The sequence below is a fragment of the Panthera pardus genome, unplaced genomic scaffold (assembly GCF_024362965.1).
Source record: "Panthera pardus isolate Hobbes unplaced genomic scaffold, ASM2436296v1 HiC_scaffold_7, whole genome shotgun sequence".
Classification (NCBI taxonomy): Eukaryota; Metazoa; Chordata; class Mammalia; order Carnivora; family Felidae; genus Panthera; species Panthera pardus.
Genome location: NW_026527002.1, coordinates 8,985,405 through 9,013,324, shown reverse-complemented (window position 1 = coordinate 9,013,324; position 27,920 = coordinate 8,985,405). Strand labels below are relative to the sequence as shown.

The 27,920-nt window shown below is 42.9% G+C and overlaps 1 long non-coding RNA gene across 1 annotated transcript; it reads right to left on the bottom strand.

Annotated features, from left to right (window-relative positions):
- Positions 1 to 21,071: 21,071 nt before the first annotated feature.
- Positions 21,072 to 26,520, bottom strand: LOC109250291 (uncharacterized). The gene is made up of 3 exons (XR_002072972.2): positions 25,789 to 26,520; positions 23,067 to 23,203; positions 21,072 to 22,969 (listed from the first exon to the last, which is right to left on the bottom strand). It is a non-coding gene; the product is annotated as an uncharacterized LOC109250291 (long non-coding RNA).
- Between the last annotated feature and the right edge of the window lie 1,400 nt (positions 26,521 to 27,920).

Below are 27,920 nucleotides of genomic sequence, written 5' to 3'. Positions count from 1 at the left end.
CTTAAAGCTATTAATTTTCTGCCTTAGTTTCATCAAATAAATGTTGGCATGTTGTTTTTTTATCATTCAGTTCAAAATATTTTCTATTTTCATGTCTCCAATATTTCTGTTCCTCTCTTGCTTTCTTCTCCTGCCATCCCATTTCATGTGTGCTACACCTTTTGTAGCTGTCCCACAGTCCTTGGATGTTCTGTTCTGCTTTTTTTTCTCCCCCCACGTTTATTTATGTTTGAGAGAGAGAGAGAGAGCGAGCATAAGAACAAGTCAGGAAGGGGCAGAGAGAGAGGGAGACAGAGAATCTGAAGCGGGCTCTGGGCTGACAGCAGTGAGCCCGATGCAGGGTTCAAACCCGTGAACCATGAGATCATGGCCAGAGCCAAAGTTGGACACTTAACCGACTGAGCCACACGGGCACTCCTGTCTCTTTATTTGTTTAAGTCTTTGTTCTCTTTGCGTTTTAGTCTTCAGGGATTCTATTGATACATCCACCAGCTCGGAGATTCTTTCCTCAGCTGTGTTCAGTCTACAAATGGGCCCGTCGAAGACATTCATCATTTCTATTACAGTGTCTTTATCTTGTGTATTTCTTTTTGGTTTCTTTCTTAGGATTTCCATCTCTCTGCTTATATTGCCTATTTGTTCTTGCATGCTGTCTACTGTATCCATTAGATCCCTTAGCATATTAATCATACTTGTTTTAAATTCCCAGTGTGATAATTCCAACATCTCTGCTATGTCTCGTTCCAATGTTTGCTCTGTCTTTTCAAATTGTGTTTTTGGTCTTTTGGTAAATACACCGATTTTTTTTTTTCCTTGACAGCCAGATGTGATGTGTTGAATAAAAGGTACTTCTATAAATAATTCTTTAGTAATTTGGTGGTAGGGTGTGGAGTTGGAGAAGCGATTTATAGTCCTGTGATTAGGTTTCAATATTTAGGGCATGTACGTCTCTGGACTGTGAAGTTCACAAATGTTTCTCCGTTCCCCTACACACACACACCCTGCCTTAACTGGAACAGGATGGCTAGAGCAGGCTGGAGTTGGGTATTTCCATTCTCCAGAACAGAAAGCACTCCCCAATCTTTCCATGCTCACTGTGATCCTGGATTCATGGCCCCATTCAGCTAGCTCTATGGGGCATTTTACAACCCATGTATGTTGTTCTACATTACAACAATCCATACTTGCAACTTAACCCTTTTCGATTATTTATACAAAATACACTCATACAGGTCCGTATGTGGGCATTAGAATGCATTGATCGTTTGGCAAAAACACGGGAGATAGATTACACTGAGCCAAACCAAACAACATCAAATTTCACGTTAGTCATTCTTCTTTTGAGGAGCTCTTCAGCGTCCCTATCACTGAGATAGTGGTATTTAGTGTCAAGACATTTCACTGGCTCTTCTCTCTTCCTTGCCCTCCGATCTCTCTCTTTTATCCCTTTCCTACATTTCTCCTGGCCCTCCCAGTTTCCCCCACAGAGACACCAAATTCTTACCTTCTGTTAGGTGAAGTAATTCACCTCTCAAGCCCTCCCAAACACTACACAGGACCACCTAATCAAGCTTAGCAAGCCTGGAAAAACTAGGAGATCTCCATTTAAGAAAAGCAAGTCCTCCTTGTAAAGCACTTGGGAATATTCTTTTTGCCTCTCCATTACATCTTAATTAACCTCTCCACGGTATTTAATATTTTCACTGCTTCCTCCCTGAGATGTTTTCCTTGCAGGTAACTCTCCCTCCTTATTTCCAGCCTCTTTCCTTATCTAGTTTCCCATTTTATAAGCTCTTATTGTTCAGTACATTTTTAACAAGTTGTTTCTAACCCTGTTCCATACTCTAGAGCAGCTTTGCCCAACAGAAATATAATGCCAGCCGCACATGTAATTTTACGTTTTCTAGTAGCCAAGTATAAAAGGTAAAAATAGACAGATGACATTAGTTTTAGTAATACATATTATTTAATCCACTCTATCCGAAGTGTTATCATTCATGGTATAATCAAAATGAAAGTTATTCGTGACTATATTTTAGGTTTTTTTAAATAAAATCCTCAAAATTTAGTGTGTATTTGTAAAGGAAAAAAAAACACTCCTCCTAAGTGTCTACTCTCAATACTCTGCTGCAAAACTATTCCACTTCTGACACCAGATGTGTGAGTTTCCCACACGTCAAACAATTCTGCGGCATCAGCTGGGTGCCCTATAATTTAACTCAATTTTGACACTATCCACCTAGAGATAGCATCCGATTCCATAGGTTAAGGGCTCGGTCCCACAGGACTGCCCCTCCCCACTTCAGACGCCAATCCTGAGTCCAGTTTGTCACCTGTGCTTCTGACCAATTAGCTATAAATCAGAGGTTCCCACAATCCCCTCCTTGGATTTGATTAATTTGTTAGAGCAGCTCGCAGACTTCAGGAAGACATTTAGTTGCTAGATTACCAGGTTATCGTAAAGGGCTCTCACTCAGGGATGCTCAGATGGAAGAGATTCATAGAACAAGGTATGTGGGAAGGGCCGTGGAGTTGTTCTCTAGGTGTGCACTTCCCCAGCACCTCCGTGTATTTACCAACCTGGAATGCCTCTGAAATCTATCCTTTTGAGTTTTTTTGGAGTCTTCATTATGCTGACATGACTGATTACATACATCAGTGGTTTTTGGTGACCAGCCAACTTCTAACCCCTCTCCCAGACTTCAGTAGGACTGAAAACTCCAACCCTCTAATCATGGTTGGTTTCCCTGACAACCAGCTCCCATCCTCAGGGGCTTTCCAGAAGCCACCTCATTAGCATAAACTCAGGTGTGGTGGAAAGGAGCTTCTCATGAATAACAACTTCACCTTTTCCCTTCTAGAATTTTTTTAGGACCTAGAAACAAAAGATTCCCCTATAGTTCTCATCACTTAGAAAATTACAAAGGTTTTAGGAGCCATGCGCCAGGAAAGCTAGACTTATTATAAGTCTAGCTTATAATAAAAGCTAGACTTTTAGTTAAGTCAATATCACAGTCTTTTATATAACACATCTCAACTCACATGCTAAATTTCATCAAAATATTTTATCTGTCTTTAAATTTCATAAAATTTGCAGTAAAGAAAGTAGATGTAGAAACTCAAAATGTTCCAAACATACTTGAGTTTTCCAATAAAATTAAATGAGTGCCAAAATCGTTGTTTCCTATTTCCATCCACATTGGCAAAACTGGTTCATCATATTTACAGAATGGATTTCACTTGGAAACAGAAGCATAACAACTGCCCCAGTTTAGTAAATTCCCCCAGTAATGACAGAAAATTCTAAAGAGAGTTGCATAAGCTTTAAAAGTAGCTCTACATCTACCAATATCAACAAAGCAGTCTTCAAACTATTCCTGTAGCCCTTGTAGTCAATTTAGAGAACTCTGTCAATTATAATTAAAATCATCTGCATGTTACATTGTCTTAAAAATTCTGTTAAAGCATTAGTTTGGTTTGTATTATAGAAAGTTTCCATTTCAACATAAATTCTCCTAGCTACATAAGCTTCCCCTTCCTTAGGGCTTCAAATTTAGCTCATTCATATATAGTGGGATATCAGAAAATGTAAAGCACACTGAAATATTTGGCTATTTAGCAAGCATTTCCTTTGTGGTTACTGTACCCTTGAAATATGGCTCATGCAACTGAGGAAAGGAATTTTTAATGTTAGTTAATTTAAATTTTAATTTATATCTTAAAACTGCAGCTGTGTTAGATACTTGTCCACTAAACACAACTTTATTGTCTTGATAAAACTATGTTTGGCAACATGTAAGACAACTATTCTAGTATAGTCTGCACATTGGGCGTAGTGTCCATTTCTGGCCACTGTCGAAGGATTATTGCAGTTTGAATGATTTTTTTCTGTGCGCTGATATAATACTGTGACGTGTTTATTTGAATATTTTATGCACGAAGCGTACGTTATGGTATACCTATGTAAATCAAGATTTGTAATTAAATTGAAGTATTTACTATTTTCAGTGTGGAAAATTAAATCTTCTTCTAGTTTGTTTATTTATCTCCTAACCCACTTGACCATGAGCTCTTTGGGCTGCAAAGAGCTGGATATTTTTCTGCTCTATACTTCTAGTGCCTAGCGTACGCACGGTACAGGATAAGTGCTCAATTAACATTTGTTTATTGCGTAGAATCAGGACCCTCCCCTGTACCTTTTTCCTCCTACACCCTCCTCTGGCCTAACATGCAGCATTGCAGCATGCTGTACATGCCTAGATGTGTTCTTGATGCAATGTATCTAGAGGAGGGGGGGAACTTTAATAATAAGGCAATGTTTGAAAGAGATCCTCCATACTTTATATTCTCAGTGTGGGTCTCAAACCTTGAGACTTCAACTATTCAGAATGCTACCCTTTAAAAGATCAGAAAGGTTGGTATTAACTCCAAGCTTTATACCTTTTGCTGAGAAGATCCGTGCTTACGCCCTAAAATCAACACGAAGCACACTTTACTTGTCACGATTAGAGGCAGTGAGAGGTCAGACAGACCCGGGGTTCAACCCCATCTCCTCTACATCATAGTGTTGCAATCGCAGGTAACCTACTTCTTCTCTCCAAACCTTAATTTACTCACCAGTAAAATGTCAAGGATATTCGTTGTCATCTCCCGAGGTCATTGTGGAGAGCAAGAAGCATACAAAACACTTAGCACAATGCCTGTCTGGTAAGGCCTCCATAAACCTTAGCAAGTTTTATTATGAATATTTTGAGGAATAAGCAAAGTGTATCTGCTGGGCTACTTGATTGCTAGCAACTGATTGTAAGATCCCGATTAACTTAAGAAAGAAGAAAAGGGTCAGAGGAGAAGGGGGTGGCCTAACTGGAAGATTATAAAACAGCAGAGAACAGAAAAAAAAGACGAAACGAAGAAAAAAATAGGAAACAGGGCAGCTCTGAGAACTGACATTTCATAAATAAAATGCAATCTCTTCAAGGTGCCATGATTAGAATGGTTCAACAGTAATGATTATTCTGTCCCGTGCCACTAGGTCAGATATTCGAATTCTAAGTCCCCAGTAGAGAATCTGATTAGCTTCACATGGGTTTTGTGCCAACCTCTCGACATGTGGGATGGGGGTAACAAGCCTCTTGAATGACAGGTCCTCCCAGTTTATTTTCAGGGGAATGTGGATTATCTGTCAGAGTAAAATTGGAGTGCTGCTCTCAAAAGGAGGAGTGAGGAATGCTTTGCAAGGAAAAACAGTAGATGTCCCCTACGCATACTTTTATGTTAAACTATACATTACACAGTATTTGTATAAGATATGGATAAGTTTGTGTTATTGTCTGTTTCCTTCTTGTGAAACAGAAGTCAAACAGGTGGAGAAGCTGCCTGTCAAGGGTGTGGTCCTAGGAAAAGGATTCCTAGAATAGTCAAGCTGGGAGGCATGGTGTACCCAGAGCAATCTACAACATTCGAGCCTGTAGGGAAATCTGAATTATGGTGGAGAGGGAGTCAAGGTCCTAGATGGGAAGGACCTTCCCTAGATGGGAAGACCTGGCCATTGAATTCTAAAGAACAACATGAAACAGGAAAATGAGCAAAAATTAGAGACTGTGAAAATAAAGAGCAAGATGAATTTGGTTTGAAAAAGTTAAAGCGTCCAGTTCGGAATTAAGTCCATGAATAGGAACAAGGTGAAACGTTTCCTGTTTTTCTGTGCCCAGAGTATTCCCGATGGTCAAGATAAGATGCTTCAAGGGATAATGTGAAAAGATTCTACAGGCTAGAGAGATATTATCTTCTATGGCTCCAAAGAGAAGAACTGGGCCAACTCTTAACTAGACAAAACTGCTGAGTTGTTTCTATCCTTGTCTTGATCAGATTCTCTGTATCTTTCATCGTGAATTTCGCCATTATCTTTGAACTGCTTTTTTCCAAATGCAGTCAGTAGACCTGTGATGATCTGTGACAACATTTTTACTGATTTAATTTTTTTTACATTTATTTATTTTTGATAGACAGAGACAGGGCACAAGTGGGGGGAGAGCAGAGAGGCAGGGAGGCACAGAATCCGAAGCAGCTCCAGGTTCCAAGCTGTCAGCACAGAGCCCGACGCGGGCCTCAAACTCACAAACCGCAAGATCGTGACCTAAGCCGAAGTCGGACGCTTAACCGACTGAGCCACCCAGGCGCCCTCATTTTTACCGATTTTAGTCAAATTCAAAAAAAGATAGAGAGAAAAAGAAAAATTAAAATATTGCAATAAGGTTTTCACAAAACTAAGTTTCTTCAACTTAAAGGACTCTTTTATTCTAAAATTATAACCTTCTCACACATTTTGACATTAAAATATCCTTTCTTTTATGAAATAATGGTGAAAATAAATGGCGGTTTTTAAAAATATTTTTTCTTGGCACAATAAATACTAGCAACTCTATATTGGTTTCCCCTTTCTTTTTTCTTTTTTCTTTTTTTTTAATGTTGGTGTATGAAATACAAAATCTGAGAAATATAGTTCTTAGGGTTTCTAGGTCTGCCTCCATTCACTGCCCACATAGTTCTGCACGGGGAAAGGTTGCTTCTGGCGGTCCCCATCAGTGGTGAGGAGAAGAGGTGACCCTAAGTTCAAATCCTGCTTCTCTACTTACTCCCCTCTGACCTGGGGCAAGTTATTCAGTTTTATCCATAAGATAGCAATAATCATTGGACCAATTCCATAACGTTTTTGGTGGAGTGCTCAGTAGATGGCAGTTCTAATCATGATCTATTTCTGCTACTAATTTCAAGTAATTTTTTTGCCTTTCAATTTAGAATTATTCAGAGTTTAGACTTTAAGGACTGGGGACTTTCAACTAATTTTTTTTTTTAAGTTTATTTATTTATTTTGAGAGAGAGGCAACAAACAAGCAGGGGAGGGGCAGAGGGAGAGAGGGGGGGAGAGGGAATCCCAAGCAGGTTCTACACAGTCAGCACACAGGCCAACTCAGGCTCAGACTCACAAACTGCAAGATCGTGACCTGACCCAGAACCAAGGGTCAGACGTTCAATGCACTGAGCCACCCAGTTGCCCCTCAACTTAATTTTTACGTCTCAAAATACTGTCCAAATCATGAGGGGCTAGAATTTCAAAAGCTGTGCTCCTTCAGTGTTGTATAAAGTCTGCAAGGCGCTGGTTCCTCAAGAATAGGGTCTCTGTATTGGACAAGGGTCTGGCTTTCCCCAGGCTGTCCTGGGTCATACCCCTGCGGGCTCTTTGGCAGGAGGTGGCCTTTAGCAGGAAGTATGACATGAACAACGTTTCCTTCCTCTTCACTGGGGCATCAGTTACAAGTCCTTTGATTCTTGTGGTGTTAAATCAGCTCACATATCATCCATGGTTATAGCAATTCTCTCCCATTAAGACTATTCCTATTTAACCTTATTATGTTCCTTCTGCTTGTTGGCAGAAATCAACCAAGATTGGAAAGAAGAGAAGGAGGGAAGCCTGAGGGGTCACTTAATTGAGAAAAGGCTCCTTCTTGCAGTGCTCCCAGCATACCCATGGGGATGGCAGGAAGAATCTATAATCGGTTTGAGGTTAACCTTTGTACAACAGGTGAAGTTTAGGTCGGGGTTAACTTTTTAAATTAAAAAAAGGTTTTTGTTGAGTGTTGTGTGTAAGTGATGAATCACTGAATTCAGCTTCGGAAACGAATATTGTGCCGCATGTTAACGAATTAGAATTTAAATTTTAAAAATTAGCTTTGTGTTTATTTTTAGATACGCATGTATAATTCTCTCACACAACTTGCTGAGAAGACTATTCTTTTTTTTAAGTTTATTTATTTATTTTGAGAGAGAGAGAGAGAGAGAGAGAGCGCGCACACATGCGAGCGTGCATGCCGGGGAGGGACAGGGAGAGAGGGAGAGACAGAATCCCATGCAGGCTCGGTGCTCAGCATGGAGCCTGACATGGGGCTCAAACCCAGGAGATCATGACCTGAGCCAAAATCAAAAGCTGGGCGCTTAACAGACAGAGTCCCCCGGGCGCCCTGAAAAGATTGTTCTTCCACTGAATTGTTTTCGCATTATTTTAAACAAACAAAACAAAACCAAAGAATTAGTTGATGATACTCGCATGTGACTATTTCTGGATTCCCTGTTCTGTTCCGTGGGTCTATGTCTGTATCCCTTCGCCAATACCTTATGACCATATTGTTCCGATCACTGCCAAGTGTTGAAATCGAAGTCATTCTTTGCACTTCTTTTTTTCAAAGTTCTTTCAGCTATTCTAGTTCCTTTGCCTTTCTGTGTATATATATTTTGAAATAATACCAACTATATCAACAACAAAAAAGGGATATTTAAAAAAATCCTTGTTGATATATTTTTATAGGAATTGCCACATGTATACTAGTTTGGGGAGAATTCATATGTCTTGCTATGTTGAGTCTTCTAATCCCTAAACACAGAACATCCTTCCGTTTATTTAGATCTTTGATTTCTCCTACCAGCATTCTGTAGCTGTGAGCATACAAGTCCTATACATGTTTTGTTCATTTATACCCAAGCTTTCCATTTCTTTTGAGCAATTTTAAATGGTGTTGTAGTACTTCAGTTTCCATGTGTTTATTGCTATGATATAAAAATTTAGTGACCTTTTATATATTGACCTTGTAGTCTGTGACCTTACCGAATTAAATTGAGCCTTGTAGAATCCTTGCGATCGTCTACATAGACTATCATCTTTTCCGCAAATAGCTACAGCTTTATTTCTTCCTTTCTGACCTATAGGCCTTTTTTTTTTTTCTTGTCTTATTATGCTTGCTCAAATTTCTATTGTAATGTTGCATAGCAGTGGTGAGATCAAACATGCTTGTCTTCTTTCCAATCCCAGATGGAAGGCATTCGGTCTTTCACCATTAAGTATGACGTCAGCTGTAAGCTTTTTATAAACACTCTTTTATCAAGTTGGGGAAGTTCCCCTCTATTCATGTTTTCTTGAGAGTTGCAATCAGTAATTGAGGTTGAATTTTGTCAAATGCTTTTTCTACTTCAATTGAGAGGGTTATATGATCTTTCTTCTTTAGCCTGATAATAAGGTAGGTAATATTGATTGCTTTTCAAAACTGAAATCTTGCATCCGTGTAATAAACTCCATTAGGTCAGGGTGTATAATTCCTTTCACATATTGCTGAATTTTGTTAATTATTTGCTTAGAATTTTTGCGTGTGTATTCATGAGTGATACAGATTTGTAATTTTTTCTCGCTTTATATTGTCTCTGTCTGGTTCTTCTGTTTTCTGGAAGAGATTGTATAAGATTCGTATAAGGTTGTCATATATTTGGAGGAATTCTCCAGAAAACCATATGGCACTGGAGAATTATTTTTTGGGAGATTTTTAATTATAACTTCAACTTCTTTAATAGTTATAGGAATAACCAAATAATGTTTCATATTAGGTTAGTTATAGATTATATTTTTCAAGGAATTGGTCCCATTTCATCTAGGTTGGCAAATTTATGGGTGTAGAATTGCTTGGACTATTATCCCCTTACGTATCTTCATTTTGGTGGGGTTTGTAGCAATACCTCCTTTTTCATTCATAATTCCTCTGAGATTGATTAGTGGTTTCTTTCTCTCTTTCTTCGGCCAGTTCTGTTAGAACTTTGTCAATTTTATTGAACTTTACCAAGAACAAATTTTTTTTCTTCACTGTTTTTCTCTTTTCAGTTGCATTGATTTTTACTCTTATGTTTATCATTTCCTTCCTTCAGCTTTGTGTTTATTGTGTTCTAGTTTCTAGAACATTAGATTTAAATTTAAATCTATAAATTTAAGTTTTAACTTTATAAATTTCGTTCAATGTCTGTGTGCATGTTTGTTTGTTTGTTTTCTCTTCATATATTATCTTTGACCCATTCTCTTTGACTCCAAGTGTTTGGAGATTTTTCTGTAATGTTTCTATTATTAATTTCTAGTTTGATTTCAATATTGACAGAAAATATACCCTGTATGACTTCAATGCTTTCAAATTTGTCAAGGTTTGTATAATGGCAGGATATAAACTATCTTGGTATATGGTCCCTGCCCTATTGAAAAGAATGTGTATTCTCCTGTTGTTAGGTGGAACATTGTATAAATGTCTATTGTTTGTTGATGGTATTGCTATGTTCTTCTCTATCCTTGATTTTCTGGTCATTGTGTTATCACCTATTGAGAGAGGGATGCCGAGCTCTCCAGCTATAATTGTAGATTTTCTGTTTCTCCTTTCAGTTCTATGAGATTTTCTTTCACATGGTTTGCAGGTCTGGTTTTAGTTGTGCACATTACAATCGCTGTATCTTTCTGGGGGATTGATCATTTTATTATGTCATGTCCCTTTCTGTCCTGGGTATTGCTTGGCAGTCATTTTATCTGACACTAATATGACTACTCCTGCTTTCTTTCGATTAAATTTTTGCACACTGTATCATTTTTCATCCTTCCAATTCAACTTACGTGTATCATTATACTTGAACTGTTTCTTGTAGACAGCGTATAGCTAGGTCATATTTTGATCCCTTCAGCCAACAGCGTATAGCTAGGTCATATTTTGATCCCTTCAGCCAACCCCTGTTTTTTTAATTGGTGTATTCAGACTATTTGCCGTTATTAATTATGGATATGTTAAAGCTTAATTCTGCCATTTTATTCTTTGTTTCGCTTGTGTTGTCTGATTTTTGTTTGCCTATTTTCTTTCTCCTGCCTTCTTTGGCATGATTGGACATTTTTTAGAATTCCATTCAGATTTATCTACAGTGTTTTCAAGTGTATCTCTTTGTGTGGCATTCTTAGGGGTTGCTCTAGGTATGCATTAAATACATATAGCTTATTAAAGTCTAGTGATATAGGAATTTTACCCATTTAAGTGAACTATTGAAACCTTACTTCCTTTTCTAACCCACTACCCTCCCCCATTTACAACTGCCTTGCTTTCTACTACAGCCATTGAGAACCATATTCATGGTTATAGGTTCTGCTTCAGCTAATCAAACATAAGAATACTCACAAGAAGCAGGATCTATTTGTATTTATCCGCACTTTTGTGTTTTTGCCTTCTCTCCCTTCTTAATATTTCAAGAGCCCTTTTTTAAAACCATTTGTTTGTTTGTTTGTTTGTCTGTTTGTTTGTTGAGCTTTGTTTAGCCAGTCTGTGTCAAATCTGTGTTGGCATTTGTTGATTGACTTGTCTCATTCGGATTGACATCACCCTGGTCCTTGGTATAACAAGTGATTTTTTTTTTCTTGAAACATGGTCATTTTGAATATTATAAGGCTATGGATCTCATTTAGATTTTGTATTCCATGAGACTTCCTCTGATACCACTCTACCTCATTAAAGCCAACCACAGGTGAAAGTCCAGTTTCCCAGTTGGGCCTCCATTATGGTAGTAGCTGGGGTAGGGGGAGAATCTTGATTAACGCTGAGCTGAGAGAGAGAGTTCAGTCTCCCCAGGTGGCCTCCTACTAATTTCCCCTTGCTGAAGGGAGGAGGGGCAGTCCCACTGACACCGTGTGGGGCGAAGGGTAGTCTTCTTGGCCTTATTACTACAATGGGGGTGGAAGACCAGGTTCCCTGGAGAGGGGGGCTCACTGAGACCACAGTGGGTGGGTTCCTTGTCACCCGGCTCCTTCTATGACAGGACCCTGATGGAGGAGGGGCCTCTGTGCCCTGTCACAGCCAGGGTGGAGGTTTATACCCCATACTCAGTCTTTGTGGGGGGTGAGGCAAAGGGAGTTGGCTTAAGGAGTCTTGCTATTTTCTAAAAGTTTTCTGTTTTGCTAAGCAACTCCTTTCCTTCTCCTTTGGCTCCAGAGAGCAGGCTCGTCTAGAGGCTTTTTTTGTCTGCCTGTTGGCCATGCCAGGTTTCATCTTCCCTTCTCAGTCTGGGATGTATAACAGCACAAAACAAACACAGGCACTCACCCCTGTGTGGTTCCTCAGTCCTGAGGACCCTTCCTGATCTGCCGCCTGTTCTCCACATTTCAGGACCTGAGCACGCCTATTTTATATCTAATGTCCTGGGTGTTGGCTGAATTAGAAGGAGAGCAGGGAAAAAGTCATTTACTCCACTTTCCTGGAAGCAGAAGTTGTACCATTTTTTTTTTCTTCTTCCATTCTGTTCCTTTGACCATTCAATACTACCTAATAAAAACTCGTATTTTGGTTCATCTGTTATGCCTGATAAACGCCTAACTTATGACATATAGACTCCTACTTCTTATACCTTTCACCTACTCATTCCTCCATATTCACTGTACAGATTAAGGTAAATAAGTAAGTAAATAAATAAATAGGTAGATAGATAGATAGATAGATAGATAAATGCCCTGCAGTATGAAATGAAAATCACCTTTAAAAATATAAATTACAGGGTCGCCTGGGTGGTTCCGTCAGTTAAGCATCCGACTTCGGCTCAGGTCACGATCTCGCAGTTGACGAGTTCGAGCCCCGCATCGGGCTCCACGCTGACAGCTCGGAGCCCGGAGCCTGCTTCGGATTCGGTGTCTCCCTCTCTCTCTGCCCCTACCTCGCTCATTCTCTGTCTCTCTCTCTCTCTGACTCAAAAATAAACATCAAGTAGGTAAAGAAATAAATACTACAAAATGGATTGCGATTTTCCTGTGAGTTTTCCCCCTGATACCAGGAAGAGCTGGACGTCAGATAAAATCCTGTGGTAGGTGTGAAGAAAAGTAGCAAAAATGGCAAGGATTTTTCCCTCGTTGCTTCTTTGAAACACGCGGACACTTATTTGCTGCGATAGCGTTCACGGAAATGGGAGCTGAGACTCAGAGACTGCCACAACTCCACAGCAATTTTATGTTTTAAGGCACGTAAGCAGGCAGTATTATCTAACTTTTAATTATCTAATTTAAGGTAGAAGCATGTTAAGCTTTCACCACTTCGGATTTTAAAAGCCCAGTTCGGGCAAACCAGCTGATAGCCAGGCGCTTCACAAACTGCCTGCACGAGAGGTACAATAATTTCACCCCGTCGTTGTTTGTGTTCCTTTATTTCATCGTGACAGCTTTAACTTCTATATTGTCAAGGTGGACAGAATGCTCCAACAGTAAGAATAACTACATCGGGATTTACCTTTGTGACCAAGAGCAAACGCAAGCCGGTCCGTGAGGCCTGGAAAGCCCTGGAAAGAGCTGCGGGGAAGGTGTGGGAGATCAACATGTGTCTGGCACGTTTCACCCACTTGCTTTTCTTGTGTAATGACAAGAGGGGGGTCCATATCACCATCCTTGTATTTTTATTTCATTGGCCTAATTTTATTTCTATGTCCCATCATTATAATGCCCTACGGTTGTCCGAGGTACCCATAATGCCACAGTGTGCCAGCCCAGCACAGTGCTTCCATTGACACGCACACCCCAAGAAGGAAGCCTCGGGTTGCTGGAAATGTTCCGAGGAACATTTCAACGTAAGAAGCCTGGGCTTGGAAGGCTCGAGATTTTTGGTTTCGAGGCAGTGAATTGTGAAGGCTGGTGAGTGCAGGAGGCTTGAAGGGTGGGGCTGGTGTTCAGATCTGGATGTCATCATCTAAGTATTCCTCAGGTACATTTCCCGCCTCGGTTACTTGGAACGATTGCATTTGACATGTGACAGGCTAAGTCTCTACCGGCCTAGTAATGGGTTCAGTTTCAAACAGCAGAAGGAAATTTGAGAGACGATGATAGGTGATAAAGTCATTATTTTTGTGTGCAGTGTTTCTACTGCTCTGATACTAGGTTTTCTGGCTTACAGCCCAAATCCCATTCCAATAAAGCCCCTCTGAGAGTTTTCCTCCAGCACGGGGCAGTGTCAAGATGGGAGGGGAGAGTCCCCCGAGGGGTGGGCAGGGTAGACCTGGAAGGAAAAGCTGGGCTGAGCATTTGAATGAAAGCTGGGGGTTCAAGATGGTGGACAGGACCACACTAAACTGTCAACAGGTACACAGAGCCGAGGGAGAGGATTTCTTCCGGTCCTAAAGGTCACTGCCAGCCTTGGTCCGGAGACCAGCCATTAGCCGGTCTTGAAGGGTCAGAATTAGCAGCAAAGGACCTAAACCTGGAGAAATAGAATAGGCAGAAAAGACCCGAATGAAACCTGAGGCCGAGAACCCACAGAGACGACTCAGGAAGCACACAGGACACTAAGTAAAAGGACAACCTGGAAAATAAACCATATCTAGCTCAGAAGTCTACACGGGTCTCTTATAAAGACAATAACCAAATCTCGAACACATTGAGCCTGGGGCTGGTGGGTAAAGAGAAGTGTAATCCCCTGGCTGGAATGAAGGGACAAGTTCTGTTGGGCACAGCACTTATTCATTTGTTCATTCAGGTAAAACACAGAGCTTACGATGGGCCAGAAAATATTCTAGATGCTGAGGATACAGCAGTGAATGAAAACAGATGATTGCCCTGTGAGGAATTTATATTTTATTGAGAGAGATAATAAACAAGTGACAAATAATGCAGAGTGTAATTACAAATAGTGATAAGTGTTAACAACAACAACAACAAAAAAAAAAACTGTATAAGAACCAGAGGACAGAGATAATAGTAAAGAGGCTACTTTAAATACATTTGTCACAGGGGCGGCTGGGTGGCTCATTGGTTAAGCGTTTGATTCTTAATTTCAACTCAGGTCATGATCGCACGGTTTGTGGGTTCAAGCCCCGCATCAGGCTCTGTGCTGACAGCATGAAGCCTGCTTGGGATTCTCTCTCTCCTTCGCCCTCTGCCCCTCCCCCACTCTCACTTGTGCATGCTCTCTCTCTCTCTCTGTCTCAAAATAAATAAACAGAAATTTAAAAAATAAATACATTTATTATATTTGAGGAACAACTTCTCTGGGAAGAAGAAATTTGAGGTGGGGCCCCATTAAATCCAGAGAAATTGCCGTGTGATGATCCATTGGAAGAGTGCCCCAGGGAGAACAGGAAGTGCAAAGAGCCTGTGGCAATACTGAGTTTGGCACACTTGAGGAATTGCAAGGTCAGCGTGCCAAAAGCAGAGTAAGGAAATAGACGAAATTGTTTTGAAGTCCCAGAATCTTTCCATGTAACGTTATGGGGGAAATGGATTTATATGCTTTCCTGGATGTAAAAGGTAACCAGCAAAATAAAACAAAAATAAAATTGTTTCCATGCCAGGGTAGGAAATTCAGAACGTACAGACCCACAGGGAAGCTGGGCCGTAAGTACTTAACAAACATTGCTAGATCTGGGTAAGCAGTTGTGTCCGGTTTTCCTTCAAGGATGTTTTAGTCATGGGGACATTCGGGATCTGATGCTTTTTGGCCACTCATTTTTATAGACTTAGGTGTCATCTAACCTGGCTACCTGCCAGGAAAACATTTCAAGGTCCAGTATCTTTCTTCTGCTTTCTTATCAAAATAATGGCCATTTACCAAGTGGCACTAAAGTGATAGGGCGCTACTCTCGAGAAAACGTGGAGTAGATGTACGAGTAGGTGTGAGGAACGGGGTTTGTGGGTGCACATAAACGAACTTGCCTTCCTCGTTCCTAAATTAGTGTCGTTGTGTGGGCTTCTTCATGTTATTTCATCTGTTAATTCCTTAGTTTCCAGATCTGTAAAATGAGGATAAAAATACCCACCCCCTAATGTTATGAGGACTGAGATGGCACAGGAAAAATGCCTGGACCCCAACATAGAGTAAGGGCTTCATCAATGGTAGTTTTGCAATAATTACAGATTCATAAAAAGTTGCAATAAGAGCCTGAAAACCTGGTTTCCTTCAGCGACTTCATCTTCCATAATTTGATAGGGAATGGACATCGGTACAACGTATGTGTGTAGATCTGTGGATTTTATCACTTGTGGGGATTCATACAATCACCACCACGATCAAGATACAAAACGATCCCATCACGTCCAAGGGCTCCCACACTCTAGTCAGGAAGTCACACACCCTCTCACCCCAGCCCTCACCCTCTCTGTCCTCTGTCAACCACTAGCAATCTGTTTTCCATCTCTGTAATTTTTTCATTACACAAACACTTTATGCAAATGGAGTAACACAGTATGTGACCTTCTGAAATCGTTTTTGTTTTTTTTCACTCTGCACAATGCCCTTGAGATCTATCCAAGCCATGGCATGTATCAGTATGTTTTGGCGTATTTTTCTGAATACGTCATGCAAAGCTCACCATGGTAAGTGTAGTTACTATCTATCACCATACCTTATTACAATATTATTGACTACATTCCCTAGTCTGTACTTTTCATCTCCATGACTTAATTATTTATAACTGCAAGTTTGTACCTCTTCAGCCCCTTCACATATTTTGCCCATCTCCCCACTGCTCCCCTCTGGCAACCACCAGTTTGTTTCTGTATTTGAGTCTGTCTCTGCTTTGTTTCCTTGTTCGCTCATTTGTTTTGATCCTTAGATTCCACATCAAAATGCAATCACGTAGTATTTGTCTTTCTCTGTCTGACGTCTTTCACTTAGTATAATATCCTCTAGGTCCATCAGTGTTTTTGCAAATGGCAAGATCTCATTCTTTTTTTGTGGCTGAGTACTATATACTCACATCTTCTTTATCTAGTCATCTGTCACTGGACACAGGGTTGCTCCCATATCCTGGCTATTATAAATAATGTTGCAATGAACATAAAGATGCATCATTTTGAATTCGTGTTTTTATTTTCTTTGGATAGGTACCCAGTAGTGGAATTACTGAATTATATGGTATTTCTATTTTTAATTTTTTGAGAGACCTCCATACTGTTTTCCACAGTGGTTGTGCCAACTTACATTCCCACCAATAGTGCATGAGGGTTTCCTTTTCTCCACATCCTCATCAACACCTGTTATTTATTTATTTTTTTTATTATTCTAGTCATTCTGACAGGTGTGTACTGAGATCTCATTTTGGTTTTGATTTGCATTTCCCTGATGATTAGTGATATTGAACAACTTTGCATATGTCTATTGGCCATCTGTATGCCTTTGGGAAAATGTCTATTCAGATCCTCTGTCCATTTTTAATTAGATTATTGGGGGGTTGGTGTTGAGCTGTATAAGTTTTGTACTTATAATTGTTTACTAAAAATATTTTGTATATTTACTCCTTGTTGGATTTATCATTTGCAAATATCATCTCCCATTCAGTAGGTTGTCTCTTCATTTTGTCAATGATTTCCTTCTCTATGCAAAATCTTTTTCTTTTTTTTTTTCATTTTAGATAAAGAGAGCACAAGCAGAGAAGAGGGGCAGAGGGAGAGAGAGAGAATCTTAAACAGGTTCCATGCTCAGCACAGAGTCTGACATGGCACTTAATCCCATAACCCCGGGATCATGACCTGAGCCGAAATCAAGAATTGGATGATCAACTAACTGAGCCACCCCTCTGCACAATCTTTTTATTTTGGTGTAGTCCCAATAGTTTATTTTTGTTTTTGTTCTCCTTGCCTAAAGGGACATACCCATAAATATGTTACTAAGGGTGACTTCCAAGGGATCACTATCTATGTTTCCTTTCTGGAGTTTTATGATTTCAGGTCTCGCATTTAGGTCTTGAATCCAATAGTTTGTTTTCTTTAATTCCTGAGTAGCATTCTCTGGTATGAAAGTACCGTTTTTTTTAAACCATTCATCTATGGAGGGATATTTCCGTTGTTTCCTGTTTGGAGCTATCACAAGTAAAGCTACTTATGAACAATCCTATACAGGTGTTTACCTGCATATAAATGTTTATTTTTCCGAGACAAATTCCCAGGCGTGTGATTGGTGGGTTTTGTGAACTTTCATAACAATCTCCTTGCTGTTATAATCAGGAGCTGCAAATGTGCATTTGTTGCAATACAGGAGGTTGTCAATAAACTCCATCAAAGACAAAGAGAAGTTGAATGAAAGCTTTGGGCGATACAGCGAAACGACATTCATCAGGATAATTAGTGATAGCTGCTCTAACAAACAACCCCACAATCAGTAGCTCGAAACAGTAACAGTTCGTTTCTTAATCAATATCCATTGTTGATCACGTCGCCCTACTGAGCGGCTTCCTCTCTCTTTTGTGACTCCTCGTATTGAGGGGCTTCAGCATCTCTCCCATCTTAGCTTTTGGCTGGGTGGACGAAAGAGGGAAGAAGAGGATATGAAAGATAGCTTGGGATGTTTTAAGAGTCAGACATGCATACTGCATACATTGCTTTTGTCTGCATTCCATTGGCCGAAATGGGGGGGGGGGGGCGGGGAATTCTATCTTCCAAGAAGAAGTAATGGAATATCCATCTTACTAGGCTTTGTGTCAATAGTGAACAGCATCTCTGAACAGATGGAAAAACAGAACAGTTTGTTTTTGCCATTAAAGCCTTGCAGGTTGAACTAAGCCCGCCTTGAGGAAAACTCAATAGCAATCCCGGAATTGTTTCCTGTGAAGACAACTGACAGAGTTAGAGAAAAGGTAATGACACTTGTCTCGGTACCAACAGGGGTGTATGGGTAGCTGTAGTCACTAAAGCAGTTGGTGCGTGTGCTGCGTGTATTAAACTCTCCGGACTGGAGGCAAGTAATCTTTGGGAGGTACAGGAATGGAGACGGGATGCGGAAAGTAGAGGTGGGAATGTGCCAACACCAATGTCACCAGCCTCACTTGCTGGCTCTCAAGAGCTATTCTCGTTCTACGTGTTGCAGCCAGGCTGAAGGCAGGTTAAGCTAGGATCAGCAAACCACAGCCCAAAGTTCACGCCCAGCCCTCCGCCTGTTTTTGTATGGCCTGTGTGCGAAGGGTGAGTTTTATGTTTAAATGGTTGACAAAAGTCAAAGGAAAGAACCATGTTTTGTGACACGGGAAAATATATGAAATTTATGTTCATTGCCCATACGTAGAGTTTTGTCAGAACATAACCACACTCATTTGTTTCTGAACTGTCTATGGCCACTTTCACTCTACGATGACAGAATTAAATGGTTACGACAAAGGCTGTATGCCCAAAGACAATGCCTGAATTATTTACTATCTGGCCCTCGTTTGTCAACCCCAAGGATAAACCATCTGGGCAGAATGGTTTTCAACGGTTTCAAAAATATCGTTAAGTTCATGGAAGGCTATTCCCCTTTTAAAGCCAACTTTATTTAATGACTTTTTCACATTGAAAACGTAGCATTGCAATTGTTTTTAAAGGCCCACTTTTAATTTGACCCTGGAGTCCCCGGTCCAGAGACAGAACTGCAACACATCTAGCTTTGAAGAGTCCTAAAATATTACGTAACTGTAGCATAATCGCATTATATGACTGAAAACCTTTAAATACCATGAAAAAGATTTTCCCCAGGCGTCAAGTGTACATGTTTTTAACTGTATTTAGAAATCTTTAGCTTTTTCAAACTTACTTATTCCCCACTGAGCAGCCAAGTTCAAAAGAGTGTCAGCCAAAAAAAACAATTTAAAAAAAAATGTTCCCATACTGTCCATGTGGTGAAATACTTCATCTCCTAAAATAACCTGCAAAGTCGCAGCATTAACATCATCATTGAGAGGAATGAACAAACAGCGCTTGGGTTCTTTTCATATCCAAGGAAAAGCCCGTGAATCTTCTCCTCCAACACCTTAGGGAAACTACCACGTTTCATGCCGTTTTAACAACTTGCAAGATTTTTGCTCTCCACGTCTGATTTTGCCTAAATTTTCAATGTGTAGCTGGTAAGAGCACTGGCTTGGAGCTCAGACTGTCCGGGGCCCAAACTCCCCTCTGGTCCTTAAGTTGCATGACTTTGAGTCAACCACACGAAGGGACTCATGCTACACCCACCTTACGGGGTATTGTGACAAGTAAATGGGGCCCAGCATAAAAAAATACATAGCTCAGTGCCTGGTATGCGCAAAATGGTCAATAACATTGTCCATGAGTAACGATTGTTGTCTCACTGGGGAGTGAGCAGAGCAACGAGAGCCTTCTGGTTTGTGGCTGGGGCAGACACCATGGCTGCATGGTTATACCATGTAGAAATAGTGTCAGAGACAAGCAACAGTCATTGTCAACAAAACCATCTGTCAGTGGATTAAGCAAATTCCAACAGAAAGAACCTCTTCTGTTTATCGAGGCAGTGGGTAAAATATATCAGTTATATGGACAGAGATATTATAGGTATTAAGTCCACAAAAACAATTACTTTGCATTAAGCTCTCTTCAACTCCTAGGACATCTTAGAATGTAACCAGTGCAACCATCTGGCTCCTTAAGTCGTTCTGCCCCTTCCCGTGGTAAGGAAAGCACCGTTCGTTGAGACAACCAATTTCAATTTGAGGCTATCCCATTGACCGAACTGAAAAAAAGATCTTTTTGGTGCTCACATTCTTTGGATCAGGTTCCATACTCAGGAGCCAAATCTGATACCTCTCACCTTTGACAGATCTTGGAATATTCAATGAGATCGTCTATACAGCTCCTACACTGACTTCCCCAGTCCCTTCCACTGTTCCCTACACTACAGGATTGGTGAGGCCTTCACCATCCTGGCCACATATCCTACTGTGCTTCAAGTACAACATAGTCCCTTTCTTTGCAAAACAGCTCACCTGCCTTGGACTCTGCCCTCCGGCAAATGTATAAACACATAAGTTCGCCAGATAAGAGTATTCTAAATATATTCTGCAGTTCAGTCCTACATTTGAGATGACATTTCAAAGCAAAAGTGTTTGACCTCTTCCCTGGGTTCTGTTCTGCAGGTCAGAATCACATACTGACAGTTCTTTTTTTTTTTTTTTTTAAATGTTTATTTATTTTTGAGAGAGAGAGAGAGAGCAGGGGAAGGGCAGAGAGAGAGGGAGACACAGAATCCGAAGCAGGCTCCGAGCTGTCAGCACAGAGCCCAATGCTGGGCCTGAACCCATGAACCGTCAGATCATGACTTGAGCCGAAGTCCGGGGCTTAACTGACTGAGTCACCTGGGCTCCCCACGTACCAACGATTCTGAAAGGCAGCATAAGAAACTGGAACTGCAGAGTGCAGTGCCCGGAGAATTTAAACCTGAATGTCCTGTTGACTTAGTTCGCCATATACTAGGGGGAATCTAAACAATACAGAACCCAGCAATTAAATGAATGTGCTTTTCTACATTCATGTCAGTCTTATGTCAAGCGTGGCTTAAGAGCCTGAGTTTTTATCTCACTTGCAAGCTAGCAAGTAAGCCTACCACAGTATTGTGGATACTGCCGGATGACATGAGATGCCTGGATCAGAGACAATGGAGCCCATTACTCAAGGCACAGCAAGCCGTCCGGGCTTCACGCTCCCGTGGTTTTCACTTGCCTCTCACGTGCCCCGCAAGGACAAAACCGACTGGCACTTGTGAATGCTGAGGACGCAGCAGGTGTGCACCACAGCTGAGAAACCCTGAGCTTAAAGATCCCCCAATTTTTACAGGGCTATAAGCAAGTTTACCCAGCTTTTACCCTGGAGGGAGGCATTATCCTTATTTTGCTGGTCAGCAAATAAGCTCCCTGTCTCCACAAAGCTTACAATCTACTAAGTGGGACACTTACTCATGGATATCCACTTGATGGGGAGGGGGGAGTTGCTTTTTTTTTAATTTTTTTTTTTTACATTTATTTCTTTTTGAGAGACAGAGCACAAGTGGGGGGAGGGGCAAAGAGAGGAGGAGACACAGAATCCGAAGCAGGCTCCAGGCTCCGCGAGCTGTCAGCACAGAGTCCGACACGGGGCTCTGACTCACAAACCATGAGATCGTGACCTGAGCCGAAGTCAGACACTTAACCGACTGAGCCACCCAGGTGCCCCATGGGGGGAGTTGCTTTTATAAGGAGACCAGCTCAGAAGCAATCGCAATAATGCAAGCAAAAAGCGATGCCATCCGGAACCAATCAAGGGCAGAAGAAATGGAAGGGAGGGTGCAGAAGAGATACGGTAGAAATATCATTAAGATGAGTGACTTACTGGAGGTTGGAGGTGAAGGAGAAGGAAGTATCTGTGATGAGCCCGTGTCTGGGCTGGGGGCCTGTGTGCCTGTTATGTCAGTGGCCATAGGTAAGTGAAAGCAGGAAAGCAGGAGAAGAGCAGACTTTGGCAAAAGGGGACTGATTCCATTTTGGACATGTCAAGATTTGAGGTAACTATGGGATGTCCAGACCAGGATGCCAAGACCCAGAATACGGATGCAGCTGCCACCAGAGATGTAGGAGACTTGGCTCAAGGTGAGCACAGAGCCTGAGAAGAACACAGATCCCAATCAAGCTCAGAAACACACTTCAAGGACACGCAGAATAGAAGAGGGCATCCAAGGGGGGTGAAGTCCAGCAAGCCCTCGGGGGTCGGGAACGCCCATGGACCAGGCTTTGAGTGAGCACAGACACTGGGCAACCTGAGTGTGGTCGGCCCGGCCAGTGAGTCTTGGGCAATGGGAGGAGCCTTCACGGCCGGAACGAGCATCATGCTGTCTTTCTTTATCATTCTGGGTCCTGGTAACCAGAGGGGTCTTTGCTTCCTCGGTGCTCAGAGGGTAGAGGTGTACAGGTGTGAAGGTGGGAGCCAGGAGATTGTCACGTTTGGAGGTATGTCTAAAAGAGTGTGTCCCATAGACAGGGACGAGGAGGAGAGCTAGAAGTGCAGAGGTCGGAGGGTGCACCAGCAGAGGTGGTGTCAATTTCTCTTGTAAAATACGTATTTGTCTCTAACGCGCACGCTTTGAGGGGAGTATAGGGTGAGACCCATGGCTACAGATGAGAAAGCCAACCTCTGGTCACGCTATGACGACCTTGTCTGGGAGCCTTGGATCACATCCCAGATCCCATCATTGTCCTGGTCGCCAGACAGGCATCCTCACGACTGTCAATGGGCTGCACATCCCTACAGGGAAGGAGACTTACCCTGGAGGGGCCGGAATCCCTGCGCTGTCACCTGAGAGGGGGCTGTCCAGTTTGGGGGCGTCTCACATCGTGCCCGAGTAGACATTTCAGGCAGCCTCAACCAACGGAGCTCCTAAAACGCGTAAGTCGAGATTAGTGTTTAATCGGTCCTCCAGAGGTGTTGAAACCCTCAATTGCTGAGAGTCTTTTAGGAGGAGTGGAGAGCAGACCCGGGCAGCCTTGCTCGAACTGGTGAAGGGCCTCCACCTTGGAAGTCTCGAAGATGGGCGGCTACCAGCAAGGACTTCAGAGCCCTCATCGAGGCCACATTAGGCTCCAGAAAGAGTTCGGGAGTCAGGGCTGTGCACTAGAAAGGAAGAACTTCAAATAAGTCTGAAGACTATGACAGTAAAATACAAGCTTATATAAAGCATGCATTTTTTGAGAGGCAGTAGAAATTAATAGAACACTTTAGGTCCGATGTGAGGGACGCCACCCATCTCAGAGCTGTGCACCTCTCTCTTTGGCAGAAAGCCGACTGAACAATTATCCACGTGAAGAGTGAACAGTTTATCCATGAAGGACTCACAGTTACCCCAGGGCGATGGGACATCCAGGACCCGCCATTTTTTTCTTCAGGAAGGAAAAAAAAAAAAATCCTCCCCAGCCCATCGCGTCTTCCTTTCCCTCATCCTGCAAAACACTTGCTCGTGTGACCATGCTCAGTTCAGGGTCCCCCATTTCACCCCACTGCCCAGGTAAAACTGGCCACACTCTCCTTTGTGTGCTCAGGTACCCTCTCACTGAGATTGGTGCACCTTTTTATTTGCAGGTAGTATTTCTTCTAGTAAACTCCAGCTCTTAAAGGACAAGCACCTTGTTTCACTGTCAGATTCCTCAGCCCCTGCTCCAATCCTTGCTGTGAAATTGGTCCTTGACAAATGTTGGATAGCTGACCTGCTGGTCAAGAGGTTCACATGGCTCCCTTCCCACCCAGATTCCCAGAAGAACCAAATACAAGGCAAGCACCGAGACTAATGTTGCAAGAACTATTCTGGATTTCCAGGACCAGTTGGGAGAAGGAATGTGAGGAAGGAAACGAGAATTCCAGATCTGTGAGCAGAGGAGGCAGAGAACACACAAGGCTGTGCCGGAAGCCAGCTCCCCCCCACCGGCAGTGGGCCCCCAGTCACTGAAGACTGGAGCCCACAGAGCAGGGGAGGCTGGAAGAAGCAACTGTTTCCAGTTAGAAGAGAAAGTGGGAAGGAGGAGGAACCAGCCCACAACTTCCTTGTTGTCATTTCACTTTCCCCATCACAGATAAGCCCCTATAAGAAAGCCCTTGAGGTTGAAAAGGTAAGCGACATAAGTGAGCCAGAAGGCCTAGTGGCCCACAAATGTCTCTCTTACCCTGCCTCAAATCCCACCCATCAGAAAGTGGGGAGAACTTAGGGACACCTGGGTGGCTCAATTGGTTAAGCATCAGACTCGATCTCAGCTCAGGTTTTTATCTCAGGGTCATGAGTTTAAGCCTTGGGCTCCATGCTAGGCATGAAGCCTGCAAGAAAGAAAGAAAGAAAGAAAGAAAGAAAGAAAGAAAGAAAGAAAGAAAGAAAGAAAGAAGAAAGAAGGAAAGAAAGAAAGAAAGAAAGAAAGAAAGAAGAAAGAAGGAAAGAAAGAAGGAAAGAAGAAAGAAAGAAAGAAAGAAAGAAAGAAAGAAAGAAGGAAGGAAGAAATAAAGAAAGAAAGAAGGAAAGAAAGAAGGAAAGAAAGAAAGAAAGGAAGAAAGAAAGAAGAAAGAAGGAAAGGAAGAAAGAAAGAAGGAAAGAAAGAAAGAAAGAAGGAAAGAAAGAAAGAAAGAAAGAAAGAAGAAAGAAGGAAAGAAGAAAGAAAGAAAGAAAGAAAGAAAGAAGAAAGAAAGAAGAAAGAAGGAAAGAAAGAAAGAAAGAAAGAAAGAAAGAAAGAAAGAAAGAAGGAAAGAAAGAAAGAAAGAAAGAAAGAAAGAAAGTCGAGACAATTTAGAAATGTCAAGTGCAAATACCCTGGTGTCCTCAGGTGAGTGGAATGGACACGTGCTCTCTGTCCGGGCCTAGCCTGGTGGCAGGGGTGCCAACAAAGACACCACCAGGAGTTTGAGTGCCTACATTGCCACTCCCCTCCCAGTGTGCTGGCCTCCCTGCACCCAGTTAGACATGACCCTCCAGATGCTGTAAAGATGGCCCGGTACCAACCCCGTTCCTGTGGGCATTCTGTGAACTCCAGATGTATCCCCCAGATTATCGTGGGGGTTGCTGAGCCCCATGGCCAGCAGGAGGCCGCCATATCCCCCTCGTACCGGTCTGCTACGGCTTTAGTCCTGCCCCTCCTGGACTGGTGGGCACGTCCGCTAGCACCTTTCGCGTGTCCTCACCTCCTACACCTCAGCAATCCCTCCTCCCTGAGGCCCTTACCCGGGTGTGCTCTCAACAGAGTGCCCCTGCCCAACCACACTGCGGCCAGGGCCCTGGGTGTCACTGCCGGGACTTTATCATCCCAGCTTTCTGGTGACTGCCGGAGGGGTGGGTTGGGGGCAGTAAATGAGGCTAGTAGCAGATGGAAGCCTATAGATACATTCTTCTCCGTTCCTTCCCCCACCCCCCACCCCCATCGTGGACTAATTAAAAAGGTAGTAGTCTCAGCATCCCTAACCATCAGATACGTATGCAACCTTGTAACCCACTCGGGGACGCACCAGATTGGGATAGATTTGTTCTCTCGCCTTCTGGGCCTCACCCTGTGTTTGCCCTCATCCCAGCTTCCCCAGATCTCCCTCCCAGGAACGTGCGAGCTGGGAGATTGCAGGCTAAGCCTGAAGTGGGGAGCCTGGGAGGAGAAGGGTCTATTAGTCACAGAGAGTGGAGAAAAGGAAGGACAGATTCTAATGCTCCAAAAAATAGAATGGCTCGGGCTCACCTGGACCCTTCTCATTCTCCAGAAGCCAGATGAGAGGACTTACCCGCCTTCAGGAAACCTCACAGACATCTGGGCTCAGGCCCCTGCATGCAGGAACAGGGATCCCCATGCCCACCTGCTCTCTGCCTCCAGGAGAGACTGAGGGTGACGTGGGAGAGCCCCCACCCCCCCCCCCCGCCCATGGGAGGGGCCCATGGATGTGAGGAACACGGCTTCTCAGAAAGCCGAGCACAGAGCTTGGCCCCTCTGCCAGACCCTCCTTGAAAATTCCTTCTCTTTGTGTGTCCACATCCCCTGCCAGAGCTGGATGACAAGGCAGCACGGAGAACAAAGCAGGCTCCGTGTGGCCCAGGGACCGAGTCGCCGCTGCCAAGGAGCCAGGCCGACCTACAGCTTCATCCAGGCCTACTAGGTCAAGACCTCGGGCGCACAATCTAACATTTCCATCTTTAGCTGACTTGTCTACCAGGTGGGAAGGCTGAAGCCCCGGGGAAAGTGTAAAAGCCTTTGAAACGGGCCTAGGAGATCCCTGAGTTGTCTGTCGGTGCTGGGCATTGCTCCATAGAGGGTCACAAGTTATCGGATTCCAGAGGCGTGTGTCCCCGTGACGGTCCCCGGACAGGCTGTTTTACAATTCGGTAGAGACAGAAGCTAACTTACAGGAAATTGATAAGGTGCCTGCAGAGCTATGTACCGGTCTGACGCAGGGCGATACAAATCAGTTCCGGCTGGTGGAAAAGATAAGACTCTGCAAGTTCGATCTGAATTGGCACTCGCGTTTACCTTTTAGCAGTTCCCTTCTTGATTAACGATTTACACAAAATCTTTGATGGGCGCTCATTTTACCAAAGGCCACGGTGTTACCTTTTTGAAAATTGTCCATCATAGTCCTATCGAGTGACTTAAAAGGGCTTGGGGCGGAGGCAACGAAGCCGTGTATATGGAGCGTCCGACATGGAGTATGTAAAATACAGGATAGGAAGGTTTAATGTGGAGTAAAAAAATGCCACAGAGGGGAAAGGAAAGGACGGAATTAGAACTGAGCTAGGTCAGAGGTGTTACTGCATGGCGTCTTCTAACACCGAAGACATCCCTGTGTTGTAGTCATTATTAAGCTGGTATTAGGACGGGGAGCCCCAACCTCTGGGTCCTTGGGCACTTGACCCAGGCCAAGATGATGGGAGGTAGAGCAGAGGAGACCCAGGTCTGTCTCACTCCACAGGCCCATGTTTTCTTCATCAAAACCACTTAACTCGGGCCAAGAATCCACGCCACGTAGGTGTGGCGGGGAGGGCACATGTGTAAATGAGGGCGGATGCCTGCAAACGGGGAGGGAGAAGGTTGGCTCAGAGCCCCGGGCACCCAGCGGGGCGCCAGGAGGAAGGCGGGGTGACTAGAGAAGGAAGGTGGCAAGGTGGCGAGGGGGCAATCCTGAGGACTCCCAGCCTTGAGCAGACACGGGCTCCATTTCCCTAGCCCCCTTCCTGCTCCTCTGGCCTATGGAGAGCTGAGTTAAAAGAAATTCAAGTTCACGTTCCCTTCACGCTTGTATTCAAGCAGGGACATTGACATTTTCAAAGACCAAAATCTCACTCTTCCGGGTCATGGGCAGTCAGTGACGAGATAGAACTGAGCACCCCTGACTCCTAGGATCATACAGCTTCCCCCCAGTATTCCCTCTGAAGGTTTGTAAAGGTCGTTACTCATCAGAATGGCAAATTTGCTGAGCGTGGTTTATACTACCGTTCATCAAGCTAGTGGCCAAGGGTGTTAATTTTTAAAGATTGTATAAATTCTGTATAAAAATAAAGATAAGGATGCAAACCCAGTAGTAGGGAAATGTCAAGACTGACGCCATATTAAGAAATGGTGAATGCGTGATTATTTACATTGACGAAGCAAGTGAAGGCCATTAAGGAAGGAAGGGAGGAAGGGAGGGAGGAAGGGAGGGAGGAAGGGAGGGAGGGAGAGGAAGAAAGAGAGAGAAAGAAAGAAAGAGAGAAATAAGGAAGGAAAAGGAAAAGAAAAGAAGGAAGGAGAGAAAGAGAAAGAAAGAAAGAAAGAGTGAAAGGAAGAAAGAGAGGCCTGTACGAGCTCTGTTTTGTTGTGTGCCCATGTGCTTAGAGAGAGTG